This window comes from Lactuca sativa, chromosome 5 (assembly GCF_002870075.4).
Source record: "Lactuca sativa cultivar Salinas chromosome 5, Lsat_Salinas_v11, whole genome shotgun sequence".
Lineage (NCBI taxonomy): Eukaryota > Viridiplantae > Streptophyta > Magnoliopsida > Asterales > Asteraceae > Lactuca > Lactuca sativa.
In genome coordinates this window covers 90,989,242-91,006,407 of record NC_056627.2, presented here as the reverse complement: position 1 = coordinate 91,006,407, position 17,166 = coordinate 90,989,242, and positions in this window count along the sequence as shown.

The window sequence follows — 17,166 nt, the reverse complement described above, 5'->3', positions numbered from 1 at the left end:
AGTTGCAAAGTCCACCTTCTGGCTAGTATCCTTAACTTTATTCCCTGATTGACTTGTATCACATCTTCTCTGGTCACCCATGCCAAATTCATTAAATTTCATATCTTTTCTCATGATAAATTTAGGAGTTCTTCCTTCTTCTGTACACCAAAGTCGGTAACCTTTTACTCAACTCACATATCCTAAGAATATGCACTTCATTTCCCTTGGCTCAAGTTTACCATCATTCACTTAATCATATGTAGGGCATCTAAATATAAGTAAACCAGAATATTCAGAGGGTTTGTCGGACCATACTTGTTGAGGAGTCTTCAAGTCTATTGCAGTTGACGGTGATCTGTTCACCAGATATAAAGCAGTGTTAACTGCTTCCGCCCAGAATTGCTTGGATAAGTTAGCAAATATCTACATGCACGTAGCACGATGCATGAGTGTTTGGTTCATCCATTCTACCACTCCATTTTTCTATGGTGTGTGTCGTATAGTGCGGTGCCTCACTATACATTCTTCCTTGCAGAAATTATCAAATGGAGCATTGCAGAACTCCAACCCATTGTCACTCCTTAGAGTATTGACCTATTTTCCAGTCCCTTTCTCAACGATGGTCTTCCACTCCTTGAACTTCCTAAACACCTCATATTTGGTCTTCCGAAAGTACAACCAAACCTTCCTTGAATAGTCATCAATGAACATCACAAAGTATGTGTTGGATTAGTGTCTAAGCGTATAAGTATATTTGGTATGTACTTGACCCAGTTGTACATGTTCCTTTTAGGTTGCCTTCACCAAAGCAACTTGATAAAAAGAATTATGAAGAGAGAGAGGTTATTATGGTTTATTAATACATTATATAAATAATATATTAAATGAGAATTCATATAGTTTAATTAATATTAGAGAAGAATTAATTAAGAATTAGTTATGTGGCTAAAAGAGATTAATTAATTAAAGGGGACTAGAACTGTAAATTGTGTGATAGTTGATTGTGGGCTGAGAATTCTTATGGATTAGGGCATGGACGAAATTAAGGAGGAGTCCATCTTAAATTCGTCCAAGGAGGCCTTATTCTAGAAGGTTCTCAAGTTACTTAGGGCCTAAGTCATCCAATTAGCGTTTTGACTGAAACCCTAGAAGCTCATGTATATGAGGATCCCTAGGGCTAGCAAAATCGGCAACTTGCTCCCTTGGAAGCTTGGAGCCGACTTTTGCCTCTTTTCCTCTCTCCCAAACATCATCCTCTTGCTTGTGGCCTTTGTGAGCCATTAGAGGTGTTACACTTGTGACACTAAGCTTCTTGAAGATCAAAGGATTCTTGCAACCAGTGAAAGGTATCATCTACACTAGTTCATTATAGATTTCGATTTCAATGTATGCTAGATTATGGTTTTCAAGTCTTGGATGAATTGCATGTACAATAGAGAAGTCTAGATCCGAGCTTTTGGTTTTTGAATGAGCACATAGGAATGTTCTGTTGTATAAAACCTATGGGTGGTATTAGAGCCTTGATTGGCTTCTGTTGTATTTGATGATTTGTGTTTCATTCATGCTAGAAAAATCGTGTTTTTTTGTTCTTCTTCCTGACAGACTCGGCGAGTCCCAAAGTGGGCTCGACGAGTAGGATGAACTCGACGAGTCCAAAAGGGAACTCGGCGAGTCGGGATGTCAGAAAGAGGGATTTTCTGGATTTTATGTCTATTTTGTTGTGGGATAATTACCAAATCGTTTTTAATTAATAAAATACAAATTTCATTAATATTGGATGATTATCCTTGCCTAAATAAAAGATATTTTCAAATTGATTGAATAATTATTTCCTTATATGATAAATGTTAATTATTTGAATTTATTTGATATTTATCTTGCATAAAATTGGATTAGGTCTAAATTGGATAATCACCATAATTAATTTTTTAATTATTTATTTGAATTTTGATCTAGTTAGTTTTGAAATGTTTCAAAACTTGCCCTCAAGTTTTGGAATTTAATTTTTGAATTATAAGTCTAATTTTGAAATTATTAAATTCCAAACCCTAGAATTTTAAAAGTTTAAAATTCACTCTACACTATTATAATATTATAAGAATAATTATTATATATGTATAACTTAAATGCTAGTCTTACTGTTAGTAGGCCTCATTCACGAAGCGGATCTATAGGGGGTATAAGGTTATGGTCTATAAAATGGCTGTTTAATGAGTGTCCACTCTCACCCACCGCTTCCTAGATTGGTGGAGGGTCGTTAGCCGAATGGGTAGGATAGGGAAAGCCTTTCCTCAATAAAAGTATAATGAATTTATAAAGTAACTAAATGTTTTACAAAAATTCCCAATCTTAGTTACTTTAGGCAAAAGTGAATTTGATGCAATTCCATGAAATTACACTTTGTACCCTTGCTAAGACGTTAGTTGAGCGTGTGTAGTTAACCGACACACTAATTTGTCTCTAAGAAATGGTGGCAAAGGGTGACTCGATATTTTTCATCGATCGATGGAGTGTATGTGGTTAACCGACACGTCGGTTAGGTGACTGTAATATTGGGGGCACCATATATATTTGCATGGTTATTCACACCCGGTTTGTGATCCTTGGCAACCCAGTCACAAACTTGAGGGGCATATCGAGATTTAAACATTCCAGTGAAAAGTTCAATGAATCTCAAAAGATCTAGCAGTTTTCGATGCATTTAAAACTTAATTTTAATTTGTTTTTCATGGTGGAAATTAGCGAATCGTCATTCACTTACCTTCAAATTATTTGTTGTTTAGATTACGACATCCCGTTTCTAAATTGCAAATAATGTTGTTGGATCCTAGCCCTAATTTTTCATTTCGGTGTTTAATTGGGGATTCTTATCTAATCAAACTTTGTCCTTTTTCTTTTTCAGATGTCAAACTTGAACAACAACACTTCCGGCTCAAACACCTCCGGCTCATTCTTACTCATGAACTTGTGTGGGAGGGTGATTTTCGACGGAAAGAATTTTAATGATTGGATCCATAACATAAGAATGGTCACCCGTTACGAGGACAAGGAGTATGTCCTCGATGAGGAGCTGAAAGAGGTGGACATGAACATTGTCACTCCCGAAGAGATCGTTTCCTTCGAGGCCCATGGGCGTGATGCCACGAAAGTCGATTACATCATTCTAGCAACAATGACTGTTGAACTCCAAAAGTCCTACCAGGACTTCTATCCCTATGAAATGCATCAGGACTTGGTTGAAAGGTATCACCAAAGTGTGAGGTAGGAGAGGTACAAGATCATCACTTCGATGATCATGACCAAGATGAGAGACAGAGAGTCTGTCACTGCTCATCTGCAAAAGATGCAGAGGTTGTTGGGTTTTGAGCATTCTAACACTTCCTAAGTGTACATGCAACCCTAATAACCTTGGATCTATGTTTGTCTAATTATCATGCAAAGTTGATTTCCAAGGCAATGATCCTATCTAGCATATACGGGGAACAATTTTAACTTGAATAATAGATAGAACTACATACCTTGTTGTTATAAGTGTTCCTTGAAACCTTGTGAGCCTAGCACCTCAAGTGTGATGCCTCAAATGCTTCACACAACACCAAATGCAAAGAATAAACTTGAGAGAATACTCTAACACATGCAAAATCGGCCAAGCCCTCTTGTTTCTTAGTGTAGCCGATTTTGGGGAGAGTTACATTGCTTATACAGTGTGTTACATTAGGTAAACCCTAATGTTACATGACTCTTCATTTCTTGATCCATGGGTTAACTCCATGGAGCATCCTATGGGTGGGATCCAACTTGACAATCCATGGAGCCTCTTAGCCCACTATATAAGATATGGAAGATTTACATAATCTGCCCATATATCTAATTAGTTATCTTTTGATCACTTAATTAATTCTAAATTAATTCTTGATCAAAAATATTTAAATAATATTATTAATATATTAGAACTTATAATATATTAATAAACCATATGTGTTATTTCTCTCATTTAGTTTATTCAATTGCATGGTGCCATGCAACCCAAATGGACCATGTCGGGTCGGGTCAAGTATTTACCAGAAATAGTTATGGACTTAGACACCTTATCCAACAGTCTCCCACTTGGATAAGTCTAATAACTATAACTGCAATACTTCAGGAACCGATCGACAATCGTAGCTCTTTCAAGGTCTCTTACAACTGAGAAGATGTTGATACGCCATTTAAGATAAGTGATCATATAATCCTCTGTTCTAGATATCAGCCGGACAATTACATGGAACAAAGTCTTACTTATTGTCCATCAGTTTGTTTCCCGATTTCCGATTTGTTTGACAAAGAACTTAATTGAACACATCAACTTAGTTCTGACCGGGCCCGGTACATAGGTCAAAACAATATCATCGAGGGGCCCAGATATCAGCTTCTAATCCAAGAAGGAACAAATAAACTTCGACTCATATGTTTGTTCTACCACTCATTGAATTATACACAAAAAGCACGTTTTATAACATCGAGTTACCAATGCGTTTTCGTACAATCAATGCATAACCAACTCGTAAGTAACAAATCATATCTCTAGGTTTGAATACTTATATTATATTACCGTCTCACGATCACTCGAGATAAATTCCATGAAGTGATTTTGGTGAGCATGGGTTGATTCCAATACTCAGAACTTATGAGCACTCATGAAGTGTTGTCTTATATCCTGAAACCTACAACCAACTTCATGACAGTCTTACTTCATATCTACTTCCAACATATGACTGACTGTGGAAAGTTTTAATAATATGTGAGACCACAACATACTATTCTGGAAGTTAAAACATGCAAAAGAAATTATAGTAAACGATTGACAAAAGATAGTAACACTTTACTCATAAATAAACACAACTTTTATTCATCATCAAATGTCAATTACACTTTACAAATTTCATAATTTATCTAACTACTTAAACTTATATCATCCTTCAGCCCTATGCTCCGAGCATGCTGGAGATGCTTAACCCTACTCAATCCCTTCGTGAGGGGATCTGCTGGGTTCTCATCCGCTGATACCCTCTTTGCCACAAGGATTCCTTCTGCTATGCGATGTCTGATAAAATGATATTTTCTGTTGATGTGTCTGGATCTCCCGTGATCCCTTGGTTCCTTGGCTAAGGCAACAACACTTTCACTATCACAGAAAATTTCCATGGGCTCCTTTATAGCAGGTACAACTCCAAGGTCTCCAATGAAGTTCTTTAGCCATATTGCCTCCTTTGCTGCCTCGCTCGCTGCTATATACTCTGATTCACAAGTGGAATCAGCCACTGTCTCCTGCTTGGAACTCTTCCAAGTGATTGCTCCTTCGTTTAAGGTAAAGACCCAGCCCGACTGAGAGCGAAAATTATCCCTATCAGTCTGGAAGCTAGCATCGCTATACCCTACAACTCTCAAGTCATCACTCCCACCGAGGGTAAGGACCCAATCCTTAGTCCTCCGTAGGTACTTGAGGATATTCTTTACTGTAGTCCAGTGTGCCTTGCCAGGATTCCCCTGATACCTGCTAACCATGCTCAAGGCAAAGGCTACATCAGGTCGAGTACACGTCATAGCATACATGATCAAGCCTATTGCTGAAGCATAAGGTACTTGACTCATTTCTGCTATCTCAGCCTCGATACATGGGCTTTGTGTCTTGCTCAATCTGGCGTTACTCTAGATGGGTAACTCTCCTTTCTTGGAGTTTTGCATACTGAATCTATTCAACACCTTGTCCAAGTATGTACTTTGACTAAGTCCAATAATTCTTTTACTCCGGTTTCTCAAAATCCTTATCCCTAGAATATATGCAGCTTCTCCTAGGTCCTTCATAGGGAAACACTTCCCAAGCCAGGACTTAACTTCCTGTAGAGTTGGGATGTCATTTCCTATGAGTAGTATGTCATCCACATACAATACCAAAAAGTTAACTATACTCCCACTAGCCTTGACATAAACACAATATTCATCTTCACTCCTAGAAAAGGAAAATTTCTTGACCTTTTCATCAAAGCAAAGATTCCATCTGCGAGGTGCTTGCTTTAAACCATAAATGGATTTCTCAAGCTTACACACTCTATTAGGGTACTCGTTGTTGACAAAACCTTCTGGATGACTCATGTAAACATCTTCAGTCAACTTTCCATTAAGGAAAGCGGTTTTGCCATCCATTTTCCATATTTCATAGTCATGAAATGCAGCTATGGCTAAGATAACCCTAATAGACTTAATCTTGGGTACTGGAGAAAAGGTGTCATTATAGTTCACTCTAGGAATTTGAGAGAAGCCCTTTGCAACCAGTCGAGCCTTATAAGTGTGTACATTACCATCCATGTCCGTCTTCTTCTTGAAGATCCACTTGCACCCTACAGTCTTACGACCTGGTACATTCTCAACCAAGTTCCAAACTTGATTTTCATACATGGATTGTATCTCGCTATCCATAGCCTCTTTCCATTTCGTAAACTCGGGGCCTGTCATGGCTTCCGCGTAGCTATTAGGTTCATCCAAACCTACTAGTGTCTCATCACTAATAAGTGTCTCACCTTCCGCAGTAATATGGAAACCATAGTAATGCTCTGGTTGAGGGCTATGGTTTGAAGTTCCTTCACCACTTGACTCTTGAAGTTCTTCAAGGTCAATTTGCATCCCACTATCTCCTTGGCTTATAAATTCTCTCTCTCTCTCTCTCTCTCTCTCTCTCTCTCTCTTTCAAAAGACTCCTCTTCTTGCTACAAAGACCACATTATCACTAGGTCTGTAGAAGAGGTAACCAAAGCATCTTTGTGGGTAGCCGATGAAAATACACCTCTCGCTTCGGGGTTCTAGCTTATCATGAGACTCGCGCCTCACAAAAGCCTCGCAACCCCAAATCTTGATGTGGTATAGTTTAGGTACTTTACCAGTCTACATCTCGTGAGGAGTTTTGGTAACTTTCTTTGTAGGGACTAGATTAGGAATATGGGCGGCAGTCTCTAAGGCATACCCCCAGAATGAGATTGGTAGTGAAGCTCGACTCATCATGGAATGAACCATATCCAACAACGTTCGATTACACCTCTCAGCCACACCATTCAACTGCGGTGTCCTGGTAGGTGTCAATTGTGAGACAATCCCACATTCCCTAAGATAGTCGAGGAACTCTGAACTAAGATACTCACCACCTCGATCGGATTGAAGCATCTTAATGTTCCTACCCAATTGATTCTCGACTTCCTGTTTAAATTCCTTAAACCTTTTGAAAGTCCCCGACTTATGCTTGATTAAGTAGTCATATCCATATCTACTGTAATCATCAGTAAAAGTCAAATAATAACGATTAGCATCCCTTGTGGCATGTTTGAATGGTCCACACACATTCGTGTCTACAAGATCCAACAAACCTTCACCCCTCTCACAAGAACCTATGAAGGGTAACTTTGTCATTTTTCCAAGTAAGCATGATTTGCAACTATCATCAGACTTTAGGTCAAATGACTCAAAGACTCCATCCTTTTGGAGTTGGCCTATGCGTTTCTTGCTTATATGTCCAAGACGACAATGCCATAATGATGCTTTATCCAAGTTATTATTATTAACAGAATCAACACACAATACATTATTTCCTAAGTTATCAACCACATATACAGTTTCATACACGCCATCACAAGGTAATGCTTTAAAATAAAGAACATTATTAAAGAAAGCATTAATCGAACCAACTTCATTATCAAATGAAAAGGTGAAACCTTGTTTATACAATGCATGAAAGGAAATAATATTTCTTGCCATTTCTAGAGAATAACAACATTTATTCAAATCTAAACTAAACCCACTACTTAGTGATAAAGTATAAACTCGAATCTTGGTGACAGGTGAAGCTTTCCTGTTTCCCATGATCAAGTTTATTCTTCCTTGCTCCACATTCTCACTTCTTCTTAGTCCCTATAAATCAGAATAGATATGAATACCACAACCGGTATCAAGGACCCAAGAATTAGAATGGGGTGAGTTATTAGATAAGATAGTGTAAATACCTGCATGGTTGGGTTTAACTTTCTCATCCTTCACATCTTGCTGGTACTTTGGGCAGTTTCGGTTCCAATGTGCCTTTTCATGGTAATAGAAGCATTCAGCCTCTTTTGGGTCAGAAGAAGGAGTGATGAAACCTTTCTTGGTTCCACTTGAAGAAGAGCCATCAAGGGTCCTAACCTTGGTACCCTTCGAAGAACTCTTTCTCTTCTTCCCTCTTCCTTTCCCGATTGCCAAGACAGGGGTGGAGTTGGTAGGAGTAGGAGTAGTAACAACCGCCTTACCCTTAAGACAACTTTCAGTGGTGTTTAAGAGTCCTTGAAGTTTGTTGAGAGTGACATCTTCCTTGTTCATGTGGTATGTCATGCGGAATTGATCATAACATGAAGGTAAGGATTGCAAAATAATATCTATTTCTAGCTCCCCGAGGAAGTTGACATTAAGCTTCAGCAAGCGGTCCAAAAATCTTTGCATTTTCTGCATATGGTCCGTGATGGGTTCTCCATCCTTCATTTGGGTTGCTATCATGGAGGAGATGATTTCATACCTCTCTTGTTGTGCACTTTGATGGTATCTTTCCATCAAATCTTGGTGCATTTCAAAAAGGTAGTAGTCCTCGTAGGACTTTTAGAGGTCGGCTGTCATAGTGGCCATCATGATGCATGCCACCTTGGTGACATCCCTTTCATGTGCTCGTAGCGGGTATTCATTTGGATGTTTCTGATCCATTCATTAAAGTTGGATCCATCAAAAGTGACTTTCCCACACAAGTTCATAAGAGAAAAGGAGCCATTAGGATTAGAGCCAGAAGCAGCAGTGTTTGCAGACATCTGAAAAGAAGAAAAGTTTAGTTTAGAAATAGAGATAGTCCTTAATAAAACACCCAAATGTAGTATTAAGGCTAGGACCAAATCACAATATATTATACTTAGAAGAGGTATGATGTAATCTAAGTAATAACATATTTGAAAGGTAGGTGAATGACGATTCACCAATTTCCACAAAAGTCGAAATATTAAAAATATTTAATTTGGTTCTTAGAAACTCCTAGATTCTTTTGAGATTCAATTAACTTTTCAAAGGCATGTTTCAATCTCGAGTGTCCCCTCCAAGTTTTGTGACTGGGATGCCGAGGATCACAAAATGAGGTGTGAAGTAACCATTCAAATTACTTGGTACCCTTAATAAATTACCCCTCAATCAATGTTCCAGTTAACCACACACGCTCCATCGATACTATGATAAATATTAAGTCACCCTTTACCTACCTTGTTAAGACCAAGTTAGTGTGCCGGCTAACCACACACGCTCCACTAATGACTTAGACAAAGTGTAAAGTGTAATTTCATGGATTAGCACCTTATTCACATTTTTCCTAAAGTAACTAAGATTAGGAATTTAATAAAACATTTAGTTACTTTATAATATTCATCATACTTTTAATGAGAATTTATAAGTCCTTGTCTTACCCGTTCGGCTAACGACCCTCCACCAGTCAAGCAAGCGGTGGGTGAGAGTGGACACCCATTAAGTTGCCATTTTATAGGCAACAACCTTATACCCACCTTATAGACCGACTTCGTGAATGAAGCGTACTAGCAGTAAGACGAATTTGATCTTATACATATATATTATTATTAACTTATAATATTATAAGTATAAGGGTTGAATTTTAACTTTTAAAATTCTAATGGTTGAAACTAAAGTTTTAATCAACACTTTACTTGTTCCAAAACTTGAGGGCAAGTTTTTTAAACTTTCAAAACTTTTCATTTCTTGTAACTTATGAGTTTATTAGGGTATTAAACATGAAGACTCTTCATTTTTATAACCCATGTATTCTTTTAATGGTTTTAAAGCAAAGTGACTTTTGGTTTTCCATAACTTGAGGACAAGTTATGGACTCCATTAAAACACATAATGATCAAGAATTAATCTACCACATAGGTTACAAACAATTCCTATGATCATCTAAACATCATAAGATCAAGAACATAAACATGAACACTTTCATGAATCAAAACTTACACTTAAAACTTTGTAATTTTGAGAACTTGTTGTTGTAAATGAATTAGCAAAGACATTACACCATCTAAAACAAGTTTTGAAGTACAAAAACAGTTTAGGGTAATGTTTCTAGTCCATTTCCAGCAACTAAAGTCGAAAATATGCATTCTGAGGCTCCTACTCGCCGAGTGCATGAACCTACTCGGCGAGTAGGTTGAAGATTCACATGAACTCGACGAGTCCCCCCATGGACTCGACGATTTCATCAGGCAGATTGCACAAAATCGACTTTTTTCAACTATTTAGCACAAATAATAGACAAACAAGCCTAGTCTCTGATACCATTGTTGGGTTTTGAGCATTATAACACTTCCTAAGTGTACATGCAACCCTAATAACCTTGGATCTATGTTTGTCTAATTATCATGCAAAGTTGATTTCCTAGGCTATGATCCTATCTAGCATACACGGGGAACAATTTTAACTTTAATAATAGAAAGAACTACATACCATGTTGTTGTAAGTGTTCCTTGAAACCTTGTGAGCCTAGCACCTCAAGTGTCATGCCTCAAATGCTTCACACAACACCAAATGCAAAGAATAAACTAGAGAGAATACTTTAACACATGCAAAATCGGCCAAGCCCTCTTGTTTCTTAGTGTAGCCGATTTTGGGGAGAGTTGCATTGCTTATATATTGTGTTACATTAGGTAAACCCTAATGTTCGATGACTCTTCATTTCTTGATCCATGGGTTAACTCCACGGAGCATCCATGGAGCATCCTATGGGTGGAACCCAACTTGACAATCTATGGAGCCTCTTAGCCCACTATATAAGATATGGAAGATTTACATAATCTACCCATATATCTAATTTGTTATCTTTTGATCTGTTAATTAATTCTAAATTAATTCTTGATCAAAACTAATCAAATAATGTTATTAATATATTAGAACTTATAATATATTAATAAACCATATGTGTTATTTCTCTCATTTAGTTTATTCAATTGCATGGTTCCATGCAACCCAAATGTACCATGTCGGGTCAGGTCAAGTATTTACCAGAAATAGTTATGGACTTAGACACCTTATCCAACAAAGGTATGTTGACCGACTGCTAAATTTAAATGTTAACTTCGATGAAGAGCTGGCGATTGGCATCATGCTTCATTCGGTGCCACCCTTCTTCAACCAATTTTGCATTACCTACCACATGAACAAAGCGGAGGTCACGTTAAGCAAGCTGCAAGGACTGTTGAGGAATGTTGAGAGTAACCTCAAGGACTAGTCCATTGCACAAACTCCTAATCCTACTGCTGCCCCAGTCTTGGCTATTGGGCTAGGAAATGGTGAGAAGAGGAAGGCTCCCTCAAAGAGCCACCATAAGAGAAAGTCCCATGATAACACCTCTTTTAGTAGAACCAAGGCTGGTTCTGCAAGACCCACCTCCAACCCCAAGGATGCAAAGTGCAATCACTGCCACGAAATAGGGCATTGGAAACGAAACTGCCCAAAGTATCTGCAAGATATCAAGGATGGAAAGATCAGGCCGTCCTTCACAGGTATTTACACTATTCAATCTAATGATTCATCGCATGTTATTTCCTGGGTACTTGATACAAGATGTGGTTTTCACATGTGTTCTGATTTTCAGGGCCTAAGAAGAAATAGGAATGTGGAGCATGGGAAGATAAAATTGATCATGGGGAACAGAAGATCGTCACCTCTCACCAAAATTGGAGTTTACTCTTTAGTGCTTAGTAATGGATTAGGACTAGATTTGAATAATTGTTTTTATTCACCAAAAATGGCTAGAAACATCATTTCTTTTCATGTTTTGTATAGACAAGGATTTAGATATTCATTTGATAATGAAAAGGGTTCTATTAATGCTTATCTTAATGGTGTTTTATATTTTGAAGCATTGCCTTGTAATGGAATATATGACACTGCGATGGTTGTAGATAATTTAGGAAATGATGTGTTGTGTATCGATTCTTCCAATAGTTTGGACAAATCATGCTTGTGGCATTTTTCTATTGGACATATCAACAAGAAACGCATAGCCCAACTCCAAAAGGATGGAGTGTTGGAGTCATTCGACCTTAGGGACGATGAAGTGTGTGATTCTTGTTTACTTCGAAAGATGACCAATTCACCCGTCACTGGTACTTGTGAGAGGGGTGAGGGTTTATTGGATCTCATACACACCGATGCGTGCAGGCCCTTTAGATCCACCACAAGGGATGCGAGCCGCTTCTATGTGACTTTCACCGATGATTATAGCAGATATGGGTATATCTGCTTAATCAAGCACAAGTCAGAAACCTTTGAAAAGTTCAAAGAGTGTAAATAAGAAGTGGAGAATCAGTTGGGTAGGAAAATTAAGATGCTTCGATCCGATCGAGGTGGAGAGTACCTAAGTCTTGAATTCTACAACTACTTCAAGGAATGTGGAATTCTTTCGCAATTAATGCAACCTAGGACACCGCAGTTGAATGGTGTTGCTGAGGGGCGTAATCGAACCTTGATAGCCATGGTTCGTTCCATGATGAGTCATGCTTCGCTACCTATCTCATTCTGGGGCTATGCCTTAGAGACTGCCGCCCATATCCTTAACTTAATCCCTACAAAGAAGGTTGCCAAAACACCTCACGAGATGTGGACATGGAAAGCTCCCTCGTTGACACATATCAAGGTTTGGAGTTGCAAGGCTTTCGTAAGACGAGAGACACACGACAAGCTCAAACCTCGTAGTGAGTGGTGTATTTTCATCAGCTACCCGTAGAAGTCCTTTGGATATCTCTTCTATAGACCGAGTGAGAATGTTGTCTTCGTTGTGTGGAGAGAGGTTTTCCAAGAGCGAGAACTCATAAGCCAAGGGGGAAGTGGGACAAAAATCGATCTTGAAGAGCTTCAAGAATCGAACGATGAAGGAACCTCTAACACTGGCGCTCAACCCGAGGAGGAAACACCGGTTGAACCGATTGACGAATCCTTACCTCTTAGACATTCCAGTAGAGTTAGTGTTCCTCCTGTGTTGTATGGTTTTCATATAACTAGTGAGGGTGATACGATTATTAGTGATAGTACACTAATAAATTTGGATGAACCTAATAGCTACAAGGAAGCCATGGCAGGCCCGGAGTCTGCAAAATGGAAAGAGGCTATGGACAGCGAGATTCAGTCCATGTATGACAACCAAGTTTGGAATTTGGTTGACAATGTGCCAGGTCGTAAGACGGTCGGGTGCAAGTGGATCTTCAAGAAGAAGATTGACATGTATGGGAATGTACACACCTATAAGGCGTGATTGGTTGCGAAGGGCTTTACTCAAACTCCCAGAGTTGACTATGATGAGACATTCTCACCAGTTGCAAAGATAAAGTCTAATAGGGTGATGCTAGCCATTGTTTCATTTCATGACTATGAGATATCGCATATGGATGTCAAAACCGCTTTCCTTATCGGAAAGTTGGCTGATGATGTTTACATGAGTCAGCCATAGGGTTTTTCGATGTAAAGGACCCCAATAGAGTGTGTAAGCTTGAGAAGTCCATTTATGGATTGAAACAAGCATCTCGCCGGTGGAATCTTTGTTTCTATAAGAAAGTCAAAGAGTTTGGTTTTTAGCGAAGCGAAGATGAATCATGTGTATATGTCAAAGCCATTGGAAGTATAGTTAGCTTCCTCGTACTGTATGTTGATGACATTCTACTCACAGGAAACGACATCCCGACCCTTCTGGAAGTCAAGTCCTGGCTTGGGAAGTGTTTCGCTATGAAGGAACTCGGAGAGGCTGCTTATATTCTGGGAATAAGGATAGTGAGAAACAAGAGTAAAACACTAATAGGACTTAGTCAGAACACTTACTTGGACAAGGTACTAAAACATTTTAGTGTGTAGAATTCCATGAAAGGGGAGTTACCAATCCAAAGTAATGCCAAGTTGAGTAAGACTCAAAGTCCGAGTACCGAATTCGAGATAGCAGAGATGAGCCAAGTACCTTACACTTCCGCCGTTGGCTCGATCATGTATGCTATGACTTGCACTCGCCTTGATGTGGACTTCGCTTTGAGCATGGCCAGCAGATATCAAGGGAACCCTGGTAAAGCACGTTGGACCGCAGTGAAAAATATTTTCAAGTACCTTTGAAGGACCAAGGAATGGTTTCTAGTCCTCGGTGGGAGTGATGACTTAAAGGTGCGAGGGTATAGTGACACCATTTTTTAGACCGATTGGGACAACAACCGTTCTCAGTCGGGTTGGGACTTTACCCTAAATAGATGAGCAGTGACTTGGAAAAGTTCCAAGCAGAAGACCGTAGCTGATTCAACGTGAAAATCAGAGTGCATAGCGGTGAGCGAAACGTCAAAGGAGGCGATATGGTTGAATAACTTCATTGGAGGCCATGGGGTTGTGCCATCCATAAAGGAGCCTACGGAGATTTTCTGTGATAATGACGGAGTGGTTGCCTTCACCAAGGAACCGAGGGATCATGGTAGATCTCGACATATCGACAGGAAATATCATTTTATACGACATCGGGTGGAAGAGGGACTCCTCATAGTGAAGAGGGTATCGTTGGAGGATAATCCAGCTGATCTCCTTACAAAGGGACTGAGTAGAGTTAAGCACTTGCAGCACCCCAGGAGCATCAAGCTGAAGGACGATATTAGTTTAGATTAGATAGCTTCGAAACGTGTAATAGATAAATGTAATTGACATTTAATGATTAAATAAAGGAGTATTATTTATAAGTAAAGTTACTGTCTTATGTTGATTGTTTACCTATTGTTTCACTTTGCATGTTTTGACTTCCTAAATAATAAGATTATTCGAACGTTCCACATTCGCTCATACTTTGGGAGTAGGTATGAAAGAATATTGTCATGAAATGGTTTGTAGATTTTCTAAAGTGTATTAGACATAGAAAAATTTGCTGCAACGTTCATGAGTGCTTATGAATAAGATTTGAGCATTGGATTTGACCCGCGCTTGCTGGCATCACTTCATGGAATTTATCTCGAGTGATCACAAGATGATAATATCATATGGTCTTAAAACCTAGATATATGGTTTATTGTTTGCAAGTTGGTTATGCGTTGATAATGCGTAAATGCGTCAGTAACTTGATGTTATAAAACGCATTGTTGTGCATGATTTGATGAGTGAATGGTAAATGCATATAAGTCGAAGTTTACATGTTCCTTTTATCCTAAGAGGGTAAAAACGATATATGGGCCCCTCAATGATTTGGTTTGACTTATGTGTCGGGACCGATCAGGACTGAATTGTTGTGTTCAATTAAGTTTTATGTCAGACGAATTAGAGATCGAGAAACAAACTGCTGGACAATAAGTATGACTATGTTCCATGTAATTTTCCGCACTATAGTTATTAGACTTATCCAAGTGGGAGACTATTAGATTAGTGTGTATGCCCGTAACAATATTTGGTATGTACTTGACCCGGCTGTGCATGGCCCGTTTGGGTTGCCCTTACCAAAGCAACTTGATATGATCATTAATGAAGAGAGAGGTTATTATGATTTGTTAATATATTATATGAATAATACATTAAAGGAGAAATCATATCGTTTAATTAATATTAGACAAGAATTAATTAAGAATTAATTATGTGGCTAAAAGAGATTAATTAACTAAAGGGGACTAGAACTGTCAATTGTGTGATAGTTGATTTTAGGCAGAGAATCCTTATGGATTAGGGCATGGAAGAAATTAAGGTGGAGTCCATCTTAAATTCGTCCAAGGAGGCCTTATTACAGAAGGTTCTCAAGTTACTTTGGGCCTTAGTCATCCAATTAGGGTTTTGACTGAAACCCTAGAAGCTCAAGTATATAAGGATCCCTAGGGCTAGCAAAATCGACCACTTGTTCCCTTGGAAGCTTGGAGTCGACTTTTGCCTCTCATCCTGTCTCCTAAACATCATCCTCTTGCTTGTGGTGTTTGTGAGCCATTAGAGGTGTTACACTTGTTACACTAAGATTCTTGAAGATCAAAGGATTCTTGCAAACATTGAAAGGTATCATCCAAACTAGTTCATTATAGATTTCGATTTTAATGTATGCTAGATTAGGGTTTTTAAGTCTTTGATGAATTGCATGTACAATAGAGAAGCCTAGATCCAAGCTTTAGGGTTTTGTATGAGCACATAGGATTGTTCTTTTGTATAAAACCCATCAGTATGAGCATCCTCCCTGAGAATTCACTGGTGCAGGACCCTATAGATCTGAGTGAACATACTCCAGGATTTCGTTGCTTGTGTGTTGATCGGTACTAAACATCACTTTGCGATGCTTTCCCTTGATGCATGCATCACAAAACTTTATGTTTCCAGTAGCCTCTCCACCAAGCAGTCCTTCTTTACTTAGAACTGAAATGCCCTTCTCACTTATGTGCCCGAACCTACGATGTCACAACTCCGTCTTGTCATCACCTTCATTCAAGGATTGGGAGATAGCCACCATTCCATAACTGTACTTCCTTCTAGGATATATTTCCCTCCATGATTCATCTTCGCTTTCATTATAACCAGAGAGCCTTTGGTCACTTTGAACCAGTCACCTTCACCAGCATACCTCATCCCATTCTTAGCCTATATGCCAAGAGAAATTAGTTTCTTCCGAAGTTCTAGAACGTACCGACAATCTAACTTCCTGACCATGCCATCGTGCAACTTAATCTGCACTGTGCCACTACCTTTCATACTGCTCACCTAATCATCGGCCTTCTTGAGGGTGCCATCCCAATATTTGAAGGAGTCGAACTAGTCACGATTATTTGTCATGTGATAGGATACTCTAGAATCCAAGACCCAAGACTCACGACCAGTACATCACCATCGTCCCCTTTATCAGAATTTTCATGAAGCACAACAACAATGTTATTAGTGCTTGATTCATTCTTGGACTTCCCATTCTTCAACTGTGGAAAATTTCGCTTGAACCCTTAGAATTCGATTTTGAACATGATCTCCCTTTTTTCCCCATTTCTTCTGTTCCGTCATCCCTCTCCCCGCAAACAAACTAGAATTGGACACCTTCACATCATTCACAGTGATTGTTGACCTACCATAGAGTATAGTGTCAGCGAAATTCTCATATGAGCTAGGAAGAGAACATAAGAGAAT